Source organism: Lucilia cuprina, chromosome 4, assembly GCF_022045245.1.
Source record: "Lucilia cuprina isolate Lc7/37 chromosome 4, ASM2204524v1, whole genome shotgun sequence".
Classification (NCBI taxonomy): domain Eukaryota; kingdom Metazoa; phylum Arthropoda; class Insecta; order Diptera; family Calliphoridae; genus Lucilia; species Lucilia cuprina.
This window is the reverse complement of record NC_060952.1, coordinates 80,959,294-80,981,006: the sequence shown is the minus strand read 5'-3', so window position 1 is coordinate 80,981,006 and position 21,713 is coordinate 80,959,294. Positions and strand designations below refer to the sequence as shown.

Below are 21,713 nucleotides of genomic sequence, written 5' to 3'. Positions count from 1 at the left end.
TTACGTTTTTATAGTGCTTTCTGTCACTTTGCTCGAAAATGTAGTCCATCTCCGTTTAAAATCTACCACACTTTTGGACACCTTTTTTGTACTCTTCAATTCTCTTTTAACAAGAGCTCAATATCTCTCCACTGGCCTTAGCTCCGGGCAGTTTGGAGGATTTGCCACTCTTGGTACAAATACCACATTATTGTTCTTGTACCACTCAAGGGCTTGTTTACCATAGTGACAGGATGCCAAGTCAGGCCAAAAATAAGTGGACACATTATGAAGTCTTATGAATGGAAGCAGCCTTTTTTGTAAACATTCCTTGATGTAAATTTCGGTATTTATAGAGCCCGTTGTAACAAATGATTGGCTTCTTTTGCCGCAACTGCATATTGCTTGCCATACCGAGAACTTTCTGGGAAATTTTGTCTGCTTTTGGGTCCTAAACTTTTCTTCAACATTCCCTCGAGCATCAGCAACATAAAACTTTTGACCTGGAAGTTGCGAAAAATCTGCCAGAACATACGTTTCGTCATCCATTATGCAGCAAGAATATTTTTTTATAAAACTTGACTTCAATTTCCGTGCTCTGTTTTTGGCCTCTAAATTTTTAGCAGCGTTCCTGTCAGGAACTTTTTGAGCCTTGTATGTTTTTAAACCTGCATTAGCTTTAACTTTTCGTACCAAATAGTCCGAGCACTGAGCAAACCGAGCTGCTTTCCTACCGGATGTGTTGGGAGCTCTTTTGAAAATGCGTTCTATTTTTTTGGCTTTAGAAACATCATGTGGACCATTCCTTCTACCTGAACCAGGTTTTCTATCAACTGACAAGTTCTCCCGGTACTGTTTAATAACATTGGAAACAGTTTGACGGCAGACCTTTGTTTGCTTGGCCAATTTTTTGTAAGACCAAGTTGGGTTTAGTTGAAAATATTTAATAATTTCAGTACACACTTTTTTCTGGTCACTCATTTTAATCAGATTAACAAAAAAATTAATATAATTGACATTACACATAATAACTGACATGTTTTTCAAAGGCAACTTGATCAAAAAAAAAAAAATCAAATAATACTTTGGTTGAAAAATGTAATGAAACACGTGTGTTAAGAATTTTTCGATCTCACTCCTTATATTAAATTTTATTTTTTTTTTTTTGTATTTTTCTTAACATTAACAATTCTCGAAGGAATATTTTGTAAAAAAAGTGTTTCAATTTAATTTTATTATAGGTAAATTATTTAAAAAAAAATTAATAAAATTTAATAAGTCAGGATAAACAAATTCAAATTCTTTAGAGTCTTTAATATTTGCTCATTACCAAAGAGGTAACTAGCATAATTTGCTTACTCTTCACTCTCTTAGGAAAATTATACAAAAAAAAAAACATTATCACAAATCGAACTAATACTAACAAAACACCCCCATATAAATGTATTATTTCTTTTTTGTTTTCTTCATTAACAAAAACTATATTATCGCTTTTTTAACTAAAGTGGGCTGTCCCCAGAGATATGAGTGTGTTTTTGTTTTATACACACAACTAAACGAGGAATTATATTCTTATATTGTGTACGAGTAGATGGGAGAAAACAACAAACAAACATATCTAAACAAAAAATCAAGCTTATGAAATAAAAGGGGAGCCACTTGCATACACACACACGCATACACACAAATGTTAATGAGAGATTATAATGAATACAAAGAGTATAATAATCTCTGTTATAATGACAAGAGTGTTTTTTTGTAGAAAAGTGCAAAAGCAAAAGGCAACTCCCACTTTTGATAGCAAAAAACTCTCTTTAGATATGGAGATATGTATGGGGTGTTTAATTGTTGTTGTTTTTGTTATTGTTTTATTTATTTTATGTACAACAACTAAAAAAGGTAGTTAAACAAGTTTTTAGTTTTTTTTTTGTTTACTTTTCTGTTGTTCGTACGTAATGAAACAGAACAGAAGCATTTAAAACTTTAATAAAACAATACTGGCCAGACTTGTTGTTGTCCAACCGGAAGCTTAAGAATTTTCATTAGCGTCGGCAAAGAGAAATACAAACTTTTCCAAGTGTTTATGCGTGTGTGTGTGCAGAAGAAATAGTGTATATGTTTGTTTGTGAGGTTTTCAAACTCCTTAGAAGTAAACTTTACAAAAAAGTCGAGTTTGTGATTAAAGCTCCATCTTGAATTTGAGTTTTTTTCCTAATTTTTTTTACCACAACAACAAAAACACTTTAAATGTAATTGATTGTTGTTTTTCGTCTTTTTTTGCTTTGTTTCGAGTGTATCTTCTGAAACGTGTTTGCGGTTTTATTATGTATATTGTATGTTGTTATTGTTGTTGTTTTTTCTCCTTAAAGACTTGTGTACCATGAAATTCGCCAACGCGCTACTAGTGTATATTTGTCGTTATTATAATTAACGCGGAAAACGCGCGTAATTTAAAAAATTTTTAAACAATTGTCGGTTACAAAGGAAATTAAATAAAGTTTTTTATTTTCTTAAATAAAAGAAAAAAGCCGACGTTAAATATAATAAATTTTAATAAGTGTTTAATAGAAAAAAATTTAAAAAAATTATAAAAATTTAAAGAAATTTAATAAAAAAAAATCTGAAAATATGAATTTAAATCTTAAAAATTAAAAAACAATATTTCCAAAAAAACGCCCCTTATCTAAAAAAACATATTTAAAACGTTAAAAAAAAACTTCAATATCATTAATCATACGAAAAATATTTATATTTAAAAGAAATCTTTAACAAGAATATGTTTAAATACAAAAAAATCAAAACTATTTTTTTATTATTGGTCACCCTATATACTTAAGTGTTTGTGTGTTCAGTTTTTTTCTTATCATCACAACATTTGATTAATTATCTCCAGCTACTAGATACAATAAAAGTATTTGTGTAAAACATCATTTTAATTGTTTGTTATGCAGATTTCTTAGTTATATATCTCTCAAATAAAATTTATATTCAAACAGTGGCTTTGTTTCTACTCAACAATAATTTATATATAAAAAAATAAATAAATAAAAAGTGTTTGTAAACGTAATAAAAAATATTTGTATAAAATTATTAAGTGATTAATTGTTTAATGGAAATTTTGTCATATTTCTCACTATATCTTCTAATAAATCAACTAAAGCTAAGGAAATTATCCAATAGAATATTTGCATACAAAATTAAATTTAACAAACAATACTAGACTAATTAATCGGAAAGCCTTTAAATTTCTATGAATTCTTCAATATTGGGTAAGTTTAAAGACATTTTTTAAATATTTTTCTTTAAAGTAATACGTCAATGTTTATTTTAAACAATAAACTGTTTAGAAGATATTTAATATTGTTTTAACCTTCCTAGTCGTGCTGTTATTGTTTTTTTTTTTTTTGTTTTGTACAAAATTATTTATCTTAATTTCGTTTCATTTCCTACTCTCACATTTTTACCTAAGAGAACAAAGATTTCTTATAAAGAAGATCTCCTTTTCAGTTGATATTTGAATATTTTCTTCAATAAACTAAAAGATTTTTCCATTCTGAACAGTGTTGCCAATATTTTTTTACCATTTTCCTTTAAACCATATTACAAAAACCGCTAGAAACCGTCTGATTTAGGATTTTAGAATAAACCGCTAAAAACCGACAATTATCAATAAAAAACTCAATGTATTTTATAAAAATACGCTAGACTAGACTATATGATGGACTTTAACTCGACTATAGACTGTAGACTAGACTATAGATTGGACTTTAGGCTAGACTGTTGACTAGTCCATAGACTACACTATAGACCAGACTATAGACTAGACTATAGACTAGACTATAGACTAGACTATAGACTACACTAAAGACTAGACTATAGACTACACTAAAGACTAGACTATAGACTAGACTATAGACTAGACTATAGACTAGATTATAGACTAGACTATGGACTAGACTATAGACTAGATTATAGACTAGACTTTAGACTAGACTATAGACTAGACTATAGACTAGACTATAGACTAGACTATAGACTAGACTATAGACTAGACTATAGACTAGACTATAGACTAGACTATAGACTAGACTATAGACTAGACTATAGACTAGACTATAGACTAGACTATAGACTAGACTATAGACTAGACTATTGACTAGACTATAGACTAGACTATAGACTAGACTATAGACTAGACTATAGACTAGACTATAGACTAGACTATAGACTAGACTATAGACTAGACTATAGACTAGACTATAGACTAGACTATAGACTAGACTATAGACTAGACTATAGACTAGACTATAGACTAGACTATAGACTAGACTATAGACTAGGCTATAGACTAGGCTATAGACTAGGCTATAGACTAGACTATAGACTGGACTATAGACTAGACTATAGACTAGACTATAGACTAGACTATAGACTAGACTATAGACTAGACTATAGACTAGACTACAGACTAGACTATAGACTAGACTATAGACTAGACTATAGACTAGATTATAGACTAGACTATGGACTAGACTATAGACTAGATTATAGACTAGACTATAGACTAGACTATAGACTAGACTATAGACTAGACTATAGACTAGACTATAGACTAGACTATAGACTAGACTATAGACTAGACTATAGACTAGACTATAGACTAGACTATAGACTAGATTATAGACTAGACTATGGACTAGACTATAGACTAGATTATAGACTAGACTATAGACTAGACTATAGACTAGACTATAGACTAGACTATAGACTAGACTATAGACTAGACTATAGACTAGACTATAGACTAGACTATAGACTAGACTATTGACTAGACTATAGACTAGACTATAGACTAGACTATAGACTAGACTATAGACTAGACTATAGACTAGACTATAGACTAGACTATAGACTAGACTATAGACTAGACTATAGACTAGACTATAGACTAGACTATAGACTAGACTATAGACTAGACTATAGACTAGACTATAGACTAGACTATAGACTAGACTATAGACTAGACTATAGACTAGACTATAGACTAGACTATAGACTAGACTATAGACTAGACTATAGACTAGACTATAGACTAGACTATAGACTAGACTATAGACTAGACTATAGACTAGACTATAGACTAGACTATAGACTAGACTATAGAATAGACTATAGACTAGACTCTAGACTATAGACTAGACTATAGACTGGACTATAGACTAGACTATAGACTAGACTATAGACTAGACTATAGACTAGACTATAGACTAGACTATAGCATAGACTTTAGATTTGACTATGGACTAGGCTATAGATTAGACTATAGACTAGGTTATAGATTAGACTACAGACTAGACTATACAATAGACTAAACTATACTATAGACTAGATTACACTACAGGCTAGGCTATACAATAGACTAAGCTATAGACTAGACTATATTATAGACTACAGACTAGACTATATACTATAGATTGGACTATAAACTAGACTATAGACTAGGCTATAGACTAAAACTATGGAACTATGGTTCGTAGACTAGAAAAAGAGCAAATAGAATGGTGCGCTTCTATGGGAGCTAATTTATGATTTCAACCATTTTCAATATGCTTCGCCCTTGTCTCAAAAAATTTCATCAACATATCTTGAAAATTGTGACCTATAACTTTCAAACAAGGATTTGGAAAGTGATACTGATGTATGTAGTATTATTAATTTTGTGTGTTACAAATATAAGAGCAAATGCATTATACCCTCTTCATTATGGTGCTGAAGGATGTAACAAATAGATGTGGATTTTTGTGTGAGTTTCCTGGCTTCTGGAGCGAAGTGTAAGATTCTCAACCGTTTTAGTAATTTAGCATAAGTTTCTCGCTATTCCAGTTAAGATATATCAGTTCTTAAACCAACATTTCGGTATTTAAATACAGCCTCTACTTGGATCCCGTAGTATGAGATTTTCTGGCGTTCTGGTTTGACCTCATGAAAAAAAATCATTCCCAGGAAACACCACTTATACTGACTAGAGTACCACCTATTTTCTCGTGAAATTGTAATAACACCATCATTAATATTTCTCTAAGGTTACAAGGAGGTAATCCAGACAGACAAACGGACATGGCTTAATTGGCTCAAAAAAGTGTTTCTGAGTCGATCGATATTATATTATGTATAAGCTCAAACTTTAGTGGTTTGGGATATAACAAACGATTTTAGAATAATCTATATTTTTAATCAATTAAATAATGCTATTTCCATTAACATTAGTCATAATTTATTTACATTTATCATAATAATTATTGTTAATTTCAAACAAAAAATAAATATGTATTCGCACCTGTAGACCAAGAAATTAAATTTTAATTTTGCTATGGCATCCATTTTCTAATTAAGCAATTAAAAAAAACTCATCTCTATTAATATAAAAAAAGCATTCAGTAGCTGAAAATTATTATTATTATTATTATTTAGTATTAAATGTCCGCAAGCTATTTCGTTGCTTATAACAGCAATTTGCAATCTTGTTAATAGATTTTAAATTGATTTAAAATGTTTTGCAATTTTTATTGCGGTCATATTTAGTTTTATAACCAATACAACCACTTAGATGGTATATTGGCTACATCGTTCTATTGGTAACATTTGAAGTAATTTTACAAAATCTTGTATTGAAAAATATTGAATAATAATGCCCTACAATTGGTAATTAATTACAATTCAGAAAACGGTTGTGCAATAATTGATTACTTTATTATCCCTATGTAATCTAAACTGTGGTATCTGGTTACTATTCTAATTGCTATTGAAATGTAGGGCACAAAGCCACTCATATATATGAACAATTTATCTACACACGTACTAAGTATTATGTATTTTCAACAGTTTTTAACGCTTAGCTTATGTTTCCTTTTCCTATTTTGGAGGTGAGAACTGTAATATAATTTGCAAATATAATTATGTCATTTGTTTATAAAATTACAAATTATTGTCATTATAAACGGTGTACAATATAAAAACATGTTCGCAAATGTCCGCATGAAAAAACAAACAACAAGTAGCATTTTATTTCGAAAAAATAAAATATATACAAACTCAAATCATTCGAATATGAATTTATGATTTAATAATTTAATAATAATCAATAAAAGAATAATTCCTGACAACGGTTAATGTCATTCAAAATCTATAAAATTTTTAATATATTTTTTAAATTAATTGCAAAATGAGATTTTTTAAGTATCTACACATAAACCCAGCAAAAACTTGGTAATGACTTGCAATTGTAAACATTTACCTATTGACTTTCAAAAGAATAACATTTATCATCACTTCAAAAGTAGTACTAAGAGAATTTGTTTACCTTCTGTGGAAGTGATGTTTATTGACTTCCAAAGAAGCGAAAAGAATCCAATTTTCTTTAAGACGTTTTTTATGTTACACAAAGTTTATTTTAGAATTAAAATGATAAATGAGTGTAATTTATTTATTTATGTTAATATTATTTAAGTCAAATTAGTTGTATTCTATACAACAATTTCTCCTCCAAATAACTTTAAAAGAAAGCATAAAATTACTTCTAGAGAATGACTTGAGATGTAGTGAATTTGGAATCAAATAAAAAGAACATACTTCTAATGACAAGACTATGATGAAATCATCACTTCTTCGGGTATTTTTCAGAACTTCCATGGAATAAATTCTACTTCCTATTCGCATCTTTGGAAGTTCTTTTTTTGCTGGGCCTAATAACTTCCAAAAAAAGAATATAATATTACTTCCAGAGAATGACTTCAGATGAAGTGAAATTGAAATCAATTAAAAAGAACATCCTTCCAATAGCAAACCTATGCTAAAATCATTACTTCTTTAGGTCTTTTTCAGTACATCCATTAAGTAAATTCTACTTCTTTTTCGCTTCTTTGGAAGTACTTTTTTATTTTGTATATATTGTCCTGATTACACAGATGTAGTTACACCTTCTTAATAATGTGTTATATAAATACTTACATATTCATTAGTTAATTTCTTCGTGAAGATAAAAAAAGTTGTATACGTTTTTTCATACGTTTTACATTCACTGATTTTCCAATTACTTTGTAAGTGATTGTGGTAAGTACTTGCCTCTGATTATATCACCACATTAAAACAAAGACTTAATATTCTATTGTGTAGGAAAAATATAGTAAATTAATAAAAGTTGTTGCTGGGAACATATTCAAATAGTTATGAAGTGTCTCATGTAGATACGTAAGAGGAAAACACTTTAAAATAGGGTTTTACAAAGGTATAATTTATAAGTTGTTCATTCTGACATTTGTTTTCCTATTGAATAGTTATAATACATATCCTGCAGCACTTTATGGGGGAGGATATACATATAAGGTTTGTCCTGATGTTTGTAACGCATAATAATATTGATCCAACATTAACCCTTTCACGCACAAAACTAAACCGCTGTACTTTTTATGGATTTGACTTTAACACATACTTTAATTTGATGTATATCGATCATTTTTGATGAAAAATGGAAAACGTGTTTCTATCCATGTAAACCTTGTAATCAAACTACAGTTTGTAATTAATGTTATGTAATCACGGTTGTTAGATCCTATAACGTTGGCACTAAAATGTGCAGAAAACTAAAAAAAAAAATTATTTTGCAATATTGTCACTAATGCTGTTTCTGGCAACGTTGCAAAAGAAGAATTATAAGTTTAGAAGATTTTTAGATATTTTCTGAAAATTTTACTGACAACGTTGTAAGGTCTGACAACCGTGTATCACGGCTTTTACTGATAATTCAATAGTTCCCATTGAAAATAGTTAAGATCGGTCTAATATTCTCCTATATGTACATGAACCTCCGATTAGGTCTTTTAATCGCACTACAGGTTGCAATTTTTAAGATAATTCAATTTAAGATCACACTATTGTCTCAAAGACAAAACCATTGGAAATGGCTAAGATCGGTCTTTTATTTCACTTTGGCCCCATACAACTGAAACATTTTATTCAAACTATAGGACACAGCTTTGAAAATAATTCAATTAAATTTGACACATGATCTTCTATTGTCCCAGATCGGTTCATTATTTCACGTACTTATAGTTATCTTTAATATACTTGTATCGTTGAAATATTCTAAATTCTTTAAAAAGTTAAAGTTATTAAAAATTCGTTAATACAACCGATATTTGTCGTTATTTTACGATATCGGTAGTTAAAATTAAGAAAATGCAAATATGCGGCACAGAAACTTTAATGCTTTATTATTTTCTATTAACTGAAGCTGAATAGAAAATATGGGTGAACGAATCCCATAAGACCTTTTGGAATAAAAAAAACGGTGGTTAGAACTACACACATCCTATGGGGTGACCCCGATGAAAGTATGACAAGGAATCTTTTTAAAATTAGTTATGTTAGTACATATTCTAAGTAGGCTGGACACATAGAATTACGGGCATAGGTATACAAAATTGGGAGTGCGGATTTAGACGAATGTAGAGCATAAGGAGAGTACAATGAAACTCTAAGGCACTTCTCTGTCACTGTCAGGCATTCATTGAAATTAAACCAAAGTAACTTAAGAGTGATATTATTCCGGAATTAACATTCCTTACGAATATTGGTTGGAAATTTCGTAGGAATTAAGTGAAGGAAACTGAATGGAAATGAAATAGTGACCTAGATGTAATTCTTCTTATTTGATCTAATATACATCGTCCTATCAACCTAAAATAGACCATATGTTACCCTACACCATTCAGTATGTCGAAAGTTTAACGTGAGCACCTGCCTTGACGGCCTTATCCCACGGTGGTCTTTTCCAACCACTGGGTAGACTTGAGAACGGTTTACCATCGCCCCTTTGTTCTTCAATGAAGAACGCCGGTGGCAATTTTTTATCCATTGGTTTTGACCGGTCCATGCACAAGTTTTTTTGCTGGAGTACTCGAGCTATATAATCTTTGGACCATTGGATGGCCTCTGTTGATTCGGCAACAGCACCTAGAGACGTAACCGGTACACCGAAGTACGATCATCAATAAGCTGTAGACATTGTTCATACTCACAGGGACACACTGTGGTAATTCTGATATGTACAGAGTAAATCTTGAACGTATCTAGACAAGCAAGGGAAATACAATGGTATCAAATGTATATGATACTGTTCATCCATCATCATTCAACCCAGCACACATCTCATTTATACGACACATTCATAAGAGAAAAACATACGACACATTCATTAAGTAGAAGGGTGGGTGGTGCTTGCCGAACCTCACATTCATCCCGTAGCATATACAATTAATACCAACTCATTTCCAACGCTTAGTCCCACAGTCACTCGTCTGCGGGGTATCTGTTGTTCTCGGCAACAGCACCGAACTTAAACTTAAACCACAGATCCCGAAGGAACCTCAACCAACTGACCAGCCAGGACATAGTCCTGCGGGCAACTGGCCATCCATAGTACCAGATTATGCGGTGCTCTGGTCTGACCTCTGCCAATCTATGCAAGGATTAAGCCAAGCAGTAGACTGTAACCAATTTTTATGTTAAAATGTGAATTATTTTTAATAATAAAGCAAATTTGTTAAAAAAAATTGTTATTCTAAAAGAAGGGTTATATAGAGGCAAGGCTAAATATGGGCCTATCTTTATAAATTTTGGTTCATGGCTTTTCGTTTACACTAGAGTTATGTATGTTGGATTTCATCGTGATACTAGTGCTTATAAGTTAATTATTGACCTTCAAGTCATTTTATGAAGGAGACTTTGTCTGGGGGCTAGAATCAAATAAAGTCTTATAATTAAGAAAATTTGTTGTATTATTAACACGTATATAGAACTAAGTTTTGCCGATTTACTACAGTATTAACATAATTATGAATTCAAAAGCCTTTTCCGTTGGACCGAAAAACACGTATGGTCCAAATTTCTTCAAACAAGGTTTACATGGACAACACAAGGTTTACATGGACAACCAGCCGGACAGACTGACGGATCGATCGGTATACTTTAAGGTGGGTGTGGGACCAATATTTTTGTACGTTATAAACATCAGCACAAACGTATAATACCCTACCCACTATAGTGGTGTAGAGTATAAAGAGACAAATATACCCTTCTTCCATACAGGGAGTCTGTATTACTGACGCGGATCCCGAAAGAGGAAAAAGGGATATTTACCCACCATGCCGAACCGTATATTCATACTTGTTAATATTTTAAAGATCTGCATAAACACAAATACTAACTTCCCCATTAAATTTATATTTTGCACTAATTTTATAAACAGCACAACATTTTGTGACACTTTCCTTTTTCGATTCGTTTAACAAAAAAAAAAAAAAAATTGCCACAAATTAATATTTTTTCACAAGCACTAATTTTTTACAACAACAAAAACTTAACCAAACCAACATATTTAAATTGAATTAATTATAAAAATAAAAACTCAACTGTCATACGTTTATGTTAATTTCGTTGTTTTTTGCATGTTTGTCTAATCATAAATGATGTCAATTTATGTTAATTTTGTGTAAAATAAGACAGAAAATCCCAAACTAAAATTAACATTTTATTAGTGAGAAAATTAATTTAAAGAAGATATTGTTGATCTTGAAGACAAAGATCAAATTGAAGAATGAGAAAATGTTTAAAAAGCAAACATTATTAAATAAACAAATCTAATAGATAGCAATTTTATAAGAAAAAATATATATCAAGAAAACAAGATGTATCCGACAATTTTATGGTCTATTAAAAATTACATTTTATTATATTTCAAATAAAAGAAAAAAACAATAATTATAAAGCTTATAAGTTAAAAAACTAATTTGCATATTATACAACAAAATAAATCAAGATAACGTAAAAAAACCAACAACAATTTAAAAAAATTATTATATTTTTTTCTCTCTAATTTATATGGTTTATAAAATTTATGAAAATGTAACTTAAAAAAATGCATTTTTATTTTAATACTTAAATATTTGAATGCATAACTTAACAAACGACTTCGCATAAATTCTAGCACTTACAGTTTTAATTCTTTTATTTTTTTTTTATTTCAAATAAATTCTGTTTTTTTTTTTTTTTTTTGCTACACTTATATTTTGCGTGCCTAGTGTTTTTGTATGCGTGTCGATACTAATTTATTCATATTTATTTTTCATTTAACTTATTTTTTCTCTTTCCACTCAATATGAACATTGTAGTCTCATAAATAATGCCATGATAAATGTGTTTTATTCAGTTAGTTATTTTCTTAAATATTATAATTGCTAATAAATCATAAACTACAATACGCTTACACCTTCAGCATATTACCACTCCAAATAGCAAAATAAACAAAAAAAATAGTTTTAACAAAAAGAACAACTACTGAATGCTGTACAGACAATTAAAGCGTTAAAAAACATTAACATTAGTTTTTGCACTAATGTGCAAAATTGTTCATTCTTTCTTGTAATTTTTTTGTGGATTTTTTTCTTCTAAATGTTTTATTTAGTTGTATTATTTTTTGGTGGGGTTTTAAAACTATAAAAAGTGCTCCATTAAATTAAACGAAGCACTGTGATATTGTTTTGAAGGCAACATTTTAATACAATTTAATTATAAAAACAAAATAGTTTTAAGACATGAAAATTGTAAGCAAATCGGATTTAATTGAATTTCATAAAACGTAAGACTTAAGACACATACTTTGTTTTATGTCATATATCAAAGTAATTAAAAAATGAAAACAAAAAATATTTCAGAAATGAGATATTAACCCATAGTAGTGGATTAAGAGTTCTTTATTTATATAGTTAGTTACTTAGTTAGTTATTTAGTAAGTTAGTTTGTTAGTTAGTTAGTTAGTTAGTTAGTTACTTATTTAGTTATTTAGTTAGTTAGTTAGTTAGTTAGGTAGTTAGTTAGTTAGTTAATTAGTTAGTTAGTTAGTTAGTTAGGTGACGAGTTAGTTAGTAAGTAAGTTAGTTAGTACGTAAGTAAGTTAGTTAGTACGTACGTAAGTTAGTTAGTTAGCTGGTGAGTTAGTTAGTTAGGTGGTGAGTTAGTTAGTTAGTAAGTTAGTTAGTTAGTTAGTTAGTTAGTTAGTTAGTTAGTCAGTTAGTTAGTTAGTTAGTTAGTTAGTTAATAAGTTAGTTACTTAGTTAGTCAGTTAGTAAGTAAGTTAATTAGTTAGGTAGTTAGTTAGTTAGGTGGCGAGTTAGTTAGTTAGTTAGTTAGTTAGTTAGTTAGTTAGTTAGTTAGTCAGTTAGTTAGTTAGTTAGTTAGTTAGTTAGTTAGTTAGTTAGTAAGATAGTTAGTAATTAGCAATCACCAGTGTCTTTTGCATGTTTCGAACACTCATGCACGACAGTTTCCACTCATGCACGACAGTACAATACTGTTACCATAACGGTATCAACTACTTTTTTTTGTAATATTTACGAATTTTTCATGTATAATACGAAATATTATTATCTCAAACCGGTTTTTTAATTTTACGAAAGTGGGAAAGCCTTTTGTTATAACGTTTCCTTTGAATATAACTTAATAACTTCGTTTTAGCTGGTTGCTTACCGAGGTTGTACACAGCACACGAACAGTCAAGTTATGTCGAAGAGACTCCGTTTTGACCTAGTCTAGTCTGAGGACGAGGGAAATCTCAAGATGTCTCACCAAGTTGGGATATAATGTATCTGTTAGACAAACTCTTTACTGTTAAATTAGGGTATACACAGGGAAGATAGAAAACGGTTTCTTCCGTTATCATGTCTTAGCAAGATTAGGCAACCAAATCTTGACCGCTTTACATATGAGAATACTGCTCTTGATAAAGTCTAACGGAGTTGCTTCTAAAACAGGGCTGGGCATATCAAGAGCCGATCTCATTCTGGCAATTTCATCTGCCTGTTCGTTTCCATAATAATCCCCATGAGCAGGAACCAATCAAGAAAGGCGACCCAGCCTTGACTGATCCTTCTTGCTTTGTCTAACTAATAAACTAGTAGAATAGTTTATTTACAGGCTGACGTTATCGCAAATATTTTAACTTCTAGACGGAATTCTGACTTTGAAAACTCTGTTAGATAGTAGGCTTAAAATCTTAGCGTGCCCATATGTTCTTGATCTCCAATTTTTGAATAAATTTAGTCTCTAGTAAAGAATGTCATTCTGATATTCTGGCGGCGAATTGTCGTTTTTTCCCAATTCGCCGCCAGACTTGACATTAAATTGGGAAGTTGTTTTATTTTTGTCAAGTGTTTGCTGTGACAATCGCTCACACTAATTAACATCTCTTAAGGCTAGAGGCCAAAAGGTCATCTTCGAATGAGCTTATATCATTGGTTTTCCGTTGCACAGTGGTATAGGACAAAAAAAGTGGGAAATATAATAATTAATAATAATAATTAATTTGTCACTTAAAAAACATTAGGTAGGCATGATATATATCAATGGAAAGGTAATTTTGTCTATTTTTCAAAACTGTATATAATTTTTGAAAATTAAAAAATACTTTTTTAAAAAAAAGATAAAAAATATTTGTTATTCAGTTTTTGCGAAGATACAAATTTTTCAAATTGCAATAAAAATTTTATTTATAAATATTTTTTAATGAAATTTTATTGTTAGGTAGATTTTTTTACTCAAAATCCAAAATTAAATAAAAATTTCGAATTTTCTTATTAGAAATCCCGGAATTCCCAAAAAAAAAGTTTTAAAAAATCACAAAAATGAGATTTTTTGGTTTTTTGCCTATTATATCCATACCAGGGCGGGGTTATCGAAACCCGTTACAAAATGATTAAGAACATATTGGGTCATATAAAACAGGTCACTATAATTTGATATCGACTATGCGATTTGAGAATTTTTGCTCAAAATTGAATTTTCCATAAAAATAGGGTTTTTTGGATGGACCTGGTCCCCTCGGTATCAAAAATTTTTAGGTTTTGTTTCATTTATCGTATTTAATGTATATTCAGCTTTCCAAAAAGTATAAATTCTAAATACATCTTCTTAGAAACTTTTTAGATAACTTAAAAAGAAAAAGATACTTTTTTCCCCAAAAAAAAAAAATGGCAAAAAGATCGCCTTTTTTAATTTTTTAAATTAAAATGCCTATAACTTTTGACTCAGTCAAGATTTATACATTATTATTTCACTGCTTGATATATAAACTTGTTGTTAAGCGAATAAAAGAAAAAGGGAATATTTGGACCCGCTATTATCAAAAAACTAAAGTAAGGACGGTAAAAATTTAAAAAATTTTAATTTTCAAATGCGAATATCTCCTAGGCTATAAGAGATAATTTACTGCTATTATATTTTTCATAGTGCTCGATGAGAAGATTCTATATATGAATTTTTTTTAAATCAAATGAAGAAATAGGATCGTTTTAAAAATTTAACATAGCCGAGGTGTCCTAGCTTGAGGACCCCCTCCGGGCCCCTGGTCGGCCTATAACTTAGCAACACCTCCTCTTTGTGCATACCAAATTTCATTAAAATCGGATTAACCGTTTAGAAGTTACCGAATTATTTCCCTCTTTTTTTTGTCCTATACCACTGTACGTTGTTGTTTTTGAATATTTTGTCCATATTTTTGTACCACGGGTGTATCTGTATATAAATTCGTATTTCGCATTACAATGTAATGAATTAAAATTGGAAATACATATTGTTGAATAGGAATGTTTGACATTTAAAGTTTGTGAAATCACACGTTCAAGATGGGTTAACATTTTATTGGTATTAAGAACAATGTTGCGCTGGCACGAATTAGAATGGTTTGGCATAAACTTAAATTTTTTTAGTTAAAATTATTCATGACCAAGGTTTTGTAATTAATTTCACGAAATTACATACATAAATAAATAGACATTTGTATATTGGCATATAATCATAATAAAAAGTAAGAGTCATAAAGAGAGAAAGGCATTTCCTATAACAGTTGGTATTGCTTAACAATGTTTTCATATTTATTACTTTAAAATCGTGTGCACTAATGCAAAAATGATTTAACTGACATGAAGGTATAAAATTACATTAGAAATGCCTGGACCAGAATTACCTCACGAACAAAGCGTACAAAGTGTACTAAATACTGGAATAATAAGTATATTTTTTTTGAAAAGGACCTCTGTTCCTCAAAGAAAGGAAGGAACACTTAGGTGGCTTACACCGATAAGCCATTTTGTTGCCGACTTCGCCTGACCTGGTATACATATTACGTAAACCTTTCATTTGAAAGAGTTTTCATACATTCTAATACGATCTTAGATTTAACTTTATCGCCTGATATCGCCCCACTTGCGTTCTGGTTGTGGGTAAATATGTTAAGATCTGTCGGCGACATATTTGTTTATAAATTTCATTATTGCTCAGACTTGTTCTTACAAGCTAGTGTGGTGATCAGTAAACAGTAGTATATTTATGTTTCTCTGTATTCTATAAAGAATTCCAGGTCCACTTTGTCCCGTAATTTAGAGCCGATCGTGTGGCAACGAATTACTACAGGTATTTACTTAAATGTTTAGTTTGACCAAGACATTCTATATGGAATCTGTGTTTGAAAGTTTCTGATGTTTAAAAGTCTGATATGTGATCGGATATGTCCGATGATTATGTATAGTTTTCCAATGTGTCTAATATTTACCGATAAATTGTCATAAAACCGCCTTTGTTCAGAGCGTCTAAAGTTATGGCTTTTAGTGCCGCCTAAAATCTTATATATGTTTCAATAGGTGGACTAATAAGCAATATTTCCAGAACCTTAGTCGATGAAGTACACATGACATTACCTTTTTCTGTAATCAGTTCAAAATAATAGAACTTTTATAGATTTGTCATATAACCGCTTTTGGCCCGTGTGCCTAAAGTTATGAGCCGTTTGGCTGTTAGTGTCGGCTCATATCTTATATATGTTTTGATACACATTTTAGTACACATGGCATTACTTTTCTCCTGTAATTAGTTAAAATTCTAGAACTTTTAAAACCCAAAACAAAGTTATTAGCAGAGAAAATCTTGAATATAAAGAAAATTTTCAAAAAGAAAAGATTTGTTGGCTACCTCTGTTTGGTTCTTACATTTTTGTATAGAAAAAGAAAGATGGACGAACATATACCGGGAATATATCGGAAGTTAGATTAAGTTTAAAATTGCAACATACAGAAACTTTCGTTACACCAATTCCTTCCGTTTGGTGCTTTACAAATAGACGGATAGACTGATCGTTTGTCATAAAACAATTTAAAAACTATTTTTGTAATTTATGAAAAGTCGACTATTTTAAAAATATTTCAATCACTATTTCTAGTATTACAAAATATTAAAAAAAATACACATTAATAATGATTAGCTCATTAAACTGATCTTATATCCTTGACCCGACATTACACTGATCACAATTACTATTATATTTTTTCAATTGCCAAATATAAATAAACCTTGCGTGTTAAGAGATCTTTCACAAGATCAAATTTTATTTTCAAAATTAATTACTTTATTTGTACTGTCACAACAGCAGCTAAAAAGTACTTAATTATCCTTAAAATATCCTTGCATGTCAAGTAATTTAGAAACACCTCAACAGAAATGTTTTCAAAACAGGTACTGCCTGCAGCAAACAACAACAGCAACTAAATAATATTAACCCTTTTTTAACATTTCTACTTAAACTTACACATTCTTAAAATTATTTAATAAGGACTCAGAAAAACCCTTTGCACTTTCACTCTTTCTTTTTAGTGAGTTTCTTTAAGAAACTCTAGTAAAAAATTTAATGACAAATGACCTTAGAATTGAAAATTGTTTCTTAAATATTTCAGAAACCATAATAAGAGTACTCTACACAGTATTAGTGCAACTAACAAGGAAATATTAAACTAACAACAAATACTTAACCTTCCTCTTCAACAGGAACACAATTTTGTGTTTCAAAGGAATTTTCTTTTCTTTTTTTTTGGCAATTAAATACTGGCGCCTCCATTCAACAATGGTCAAGACAATGGCGCAATTGTTATGCATTGTCTAGGCCAGACGGTCATCTAACAAATGACCTTCTATACAATAGCTCAACATGACACCTTTTTTAGCTAACAATCTCTATCTATAGCTATCTCCATCTCTGTCTTTCCTAGTTTAGCTCGTGCAGGCACTTGTTACCCTAACTGTCCAATAAGTCAAAATTTGTTTGACAGGCACAAGACCATAAATTTTAAGTAATTACCTTAAATAGTACGTTTAAAAGTCATAAAATATTCTGTGTACAACGAAAACATATTCACTAATGTTGAAATTGCTAGGAAGAGACAGAGAGAGGGAGCGAAATATGCTATTAAGGTAATATGTGTGAAGAAGAAAAATAAAATTTTGAGAATTATTACACAAAATCTTAGGAAATTTAGCGAGTCTTTATCAACAAAACCCTAAAAAAATGTAGTTATCAAAAACTCTGCGTGTCACCGTAAAATTTACACAAAAAAATTTTAATTATTCATAAGAAATGAAAAAAGTTAGTAGTTTGAGTTGTTGTTAGTCATATATAAATAATTTTGGGGAAAATTGTACATTATTGGTACCATATACAACTAAAAGTTTGAGAAAGAGTTTCGCGACTCGAGTGCGCTCTAATGTGCCAAGTTGAGTAAATTAGACTGTGTTTTATCAAGATCACTTCACATCAGATGTGAAATTTTAGACCCAATTCCGGTAGGCCATTATGTCTACACCCTAATAGCTAACCAATGTTTGATATTGTGTATTTGCTAACCGTATCCTGTTCGCCGACCTTATCCTCATGCGACGTTACTCATGAAAAAGGTGGCCAAGGCTAGTACTCAGTTTCCAATGTACAATGTTTCGCGATTTTCATAGAAGGAGGTCATATTTAAAGATCTATTAGTTAGTTAGTTAATTAGTTGGTTAGTTAGTTAGTTAGTTAGTTAGTTAGTTAGAAAGTTAGTTAGTTAGTTAATTAGTTAGCTAGTTAATTAGTTAGATAGTTAGTTATTTAATTAGTTAGTTAGAAAGTTATTTAGTTAGTTAGTTAGTTAGTTAGTTAGTTAGTTAGTTAGTTAGTTAGTTAGTTATTTAGTTAGTTAAGTAGTTAGTTTATTAGTTAGCTATGTATTTAGTTGATTAGTTAGTTAGTTAGTTAGTTAGTTAATTAGTTAGTTATTTAGTAAGTTAGTCAGTTAGTTAGTTAGTTAGTAATTTGCTTAGTAAGTAAGTTAGTAATTTAGTTAGTTATATAGCTAGTTAGTTAGTTAGTTAGTTAGTTAGTTATTTAGTTAGTTAGCTAGTTAGTTAGTTAGTTAGTTAGTTAGTTAGTAATTTGCTTAGTAAGTAAGTTAGTAATTTAGTTAGTTATATAGCTAGTTAGTTAGTTAGTTAGTTAGTTAGTTAGTTAGTTAGTTAGTTAGTTAGTTAGTTAGTTAGTTAGTTAGTTATTTAGTTAGTTAGTTAGTTAGTTAATTAATTAATTTGTTATTTAGTAAGTTAGTTAGTTAGTAATTTGCTTAGTTAGTAATTTCGTTAATTAGTAAGCAAGTTAGTAATTTAGTTAGTTAGTTAGTTAGTTAGTTAGTTAGTTAGTTAGTTAGTTAGTTAGTTAGATAGATAGATAGATAGATAGATAGATAGATAGATAGATAGATAGATAGATAGATAGATAGATAGATAGATAGATAGATAGATAGATAGATAGATAGATAGATAGATAGATAGATAGATAGATAGATAGATAGATAGATAGATAGATAGATAGATAGATAGATAGATAGATAGATAGATAGATAGATAGATAGATAGATAGATAGATAGATAGATAGATAGATAGATAGATAGATAGATAGATAGATAGATAGATAGATAGATAGATAGATAGATAGATAGATAGATAGATAGATAGATAGATAGATAGATAGATAGATAGATAGATAGATAGATAGATAGATAGATAGATAGATAGATAGATAGATAGATAGCTAGCTAGCTAGCTAGTTAGTTAGTTAGATGCCTATGTAGTCACTATGCGCATCGACCCAAACTAAGACACAGTCCTCTCTATATCCACTTTTGCACCACTCTCTCTTCAAAAGAATTCTGAGATTCGATGGAGGATAACATTGTCCGTTAGTTGGTTCAACGATAAAGAGGTCTAGAATACTTATTTTCGTAACCTCTTCGATAAAGTCATCATATTCCTTTAAGTTTCAGTCGACCATACCTAAGATCCATAGTTAGGAATACGACGTCTTTTAGTCACGTACATTTATGATCCCATCGTTGCCAAAAAAATGAATATCTCAGCCAGTTGAGTCGATTAGTAATAAAATTTAACCCAATGCTATGTATACGCGGTTGTTAGATCTTACAACGTTGGCAGTAAAATGCGCAGAAAATGTCTTTTAATACTGTTAACTTACAAATTTAGTCTTGCAATATTTTCGGTAATGCCTTTTCTGACAACATTACAAAAGAAAAATTATAAGTTCAGACGATTATTAAACTGTTTCTGAACATTTTACTGACAACTTTGTAAGATCTTACAACCGTGTATCACGGCTATTATAGCCGTTAAAATAAGATTAGCAAAAAAATATTATTTACATATATAATAGAGAATTTGTCTCTGCTTAATTTCATTCTATTTTAAGCTAAACGAGGGGCAGGTATACAAACAAAAAACACACAATACTTAATAGAATTTGTTTTTGGTTTTCCTACGTTTTTTTGGTGATTTATGAGGTTCTACGTTAAACAGTAAACGCTGAAGAATAATAATAAAATCACAAATGTGTGTGATTTTTAAGCGCCTTTAATTTATGACATGACATTATTTTTATGACTCAGTGCACCGCATATAGAGATATATTCATATAAATGTTAAATTAAAATACACGTTTAATGCTAATGAAACTCGTAAATTCAATTGGTCATGCAGTCAAATTCAATTGAACATTTTGTATATTACTTTTTTAACGTTTATGAAATAGTTAAAATAAAATTAATAAAACAAATCGAAAATCATAAAAAGGATAGAATAAGTTTGAGCTAGTCTGTACAGAAAAAGTGGTGATCTAGCTATAGATTATTTTTTATGCAGAGATGAATCCCTTGAACAAGTCTTTCTCTTTTTAGAGAAAAGCTGGCGATTCATTTTTTTCGATATGGATTGGATCTTGAGCAATATATGGATTCGTTCTATATATAGAGAAAAAAGCGATAGACTCCTTCTCACTATATATTATAGATTATAGTATAGAGAAAAGCTTGAGGTATGTATAGATTATTTCTCCGTTTAACAGTATTTTTCGGTGCAGAGAAAAAATTGCTCTGTTTAGACAAAATCTTGATCCAGCAATGGATTCTTTCACTTTGTAAAGAAAATCTAAAGCTACCCATAGGCACAGTTTAGAGACAATCTTGAGTTAGCGATGCATTCCATCTCTGGATTCTTTGTGGATGATTTTACCTTATAGAGAAAGTCTTAATTAATCAATGGTTTCTTTATCATTATAGAGATCAGCTAGCAAAGTATATTTCTCTTTGTAGAAAAAATCTTGAGCAAGCGATGAATACTTTCTCTTTATAGAAAAAGTATTGATCTATCAATGGATTCTTTGTGTTTATAGAGAAAATCTTAATCCAACAATTGATTTTTTTACTTTATAGAAAAAATCTTTAGTTAACATTAGACTATTTCTCTTTATAGAGAAAATCTT

At 29.9% G+C, this 21,713-nt stretch overlaps 1 protein-coding gene across 1 annotated transcript in view; it reads left to right on the top strand.

Moving 5' to 3' along the window:
- Window positions 1–2,719: 2,719 nt before the first annotated feature.
- Window positions 2,720–21,713, top strand: part of LOC111684048 (GATA-binding factor A) — a 59,993-nt gene continuing 40,999 nt past the window's right edge. The window contains exon 1 of the mRNA XM_046949043.1: window positions 2,720–3,248. The gene's annotated coding sequence lies outside the window, so the exon portion shown is untranslated. The remainder of the gene's footprint in view (window positions 3,249–21,713) is intronic.